Source organism: Elephantulus edwardii, unplaced genomic scaffold (assembly GCF_000299155.1).
Source record: "Elephantulus edwardii isolate Elephantulus edwardi_28Jun2011 unplaced genomic scaffold, EleEdw1.0 scaffold00003, whole genome shotgun sequence".
In the NCBI taxonomy this organism is placed as follows: Eukaryota; Metazoa; Chordata; class Mammalia; order Macroscelidea; family Macroscelididae; genus Elephantulus; species Elephantulus edwardii.
The window spans coordinates 7,700,381-7,701,631 of NW_006399753.1; positions in this window are offsets into that span (position 1 = coordinate 7,700,381).

Here is a 1,251-nt window from a genome sequence, read left to right on the forward strand (position 1 = left end):
CCTGAACCCTGTCCTATCCTGTGCCATCCTCATTCTTCCTGATGGATTAGAGCCCATTGTGGCAGTCATCATGTCAATCCACCTGATCAAGAGTCTTCTTCTCTTTCATCAACACTCTACCTTTCCATTCTGTTTGGTACACCATGTGTCTGTCAGTTTGCTGTACTGAGATAACTTGTGGCTTGCTGTGATACTGAAAGCAATGCCCCTGGTTTGTCAAATGCCACAGGGTTACCCGTGGTGGATAAATTTTAAAACAGCTCCCAGATTAAGACACATCAGGAAGCAGGATTGGCCATCCACTTAAATAACAAGCCTCTGAAAACTCTATGAACAGGGTCACACAATTGGATGGGTGGAGGGACAAGTGAGTAAAGGAAATGGGAAAGACCTGATGTGAAAATCAATGTATATGAACTTTGTAAGTAAACCAGTATAAAATAAAAATTTTATTTAAAAACGAACCAAACCCAACCCTATGAACAGCAGAGAACACAGGTAGTTACAGTTGTATAGTGGTAAAGCCCAGATTGGAAGTCAGTTGAAATGAGGAATAATAATGGCATGTCCTTGGATAATTGGAACATGGAGTGGATGTAGGGTCTTGGTTGGTACACGTTATTGGCAAGGCTTCTAAGGGAAACGTGGGAAGTTTGCGTTCATCCAGCAATGCCTTGGAAGAAAGTCCTGGTGATCACCTTGAGACAAAGCAGCCATTCAAAGGCGCTGGGAACACACGTGGGTCATCACAAGCAGAGCTGACTGGGCAGGTGCTGGTTTTCCTTGTTGCAGAGTGGACAGAGAGGCCAGGTTGTGAACGGGGTTATGTCATGGCGGGGAATTTGAGATTTACCTTGTAGGCAAAGAACAAAGAATGCTAGCTAGGGAAGTACCATCGTTTCTGCTTGAGGAAAACCACACGAGATGTAGGAAGGAGACTATCGTTTCTGGGTGTGAGTGAGGTAGAGAAGGAGGAAGAATGATGAGTTAGAAGGCTTTGAGATAAAGGGGACATTTTTGAGTGTCAATATCTACTGAACCCTTAACACTGTTCCTGTTATACCTCAGCTAGTTATATATGGAGAACGTCATCTTACAGACGGCAAAACTCACCGATACCTTGTTGGTGTTAGTTGCGGTCCAATTGCCTCATAACCTTGGTCATAATAGAATTTCTGCTCCATCCTGCTGTCTTCATAATTATGAATAGGGTTGAGTTCTTTGCTGTGGCGTCTGTGACAATCCGTCCCA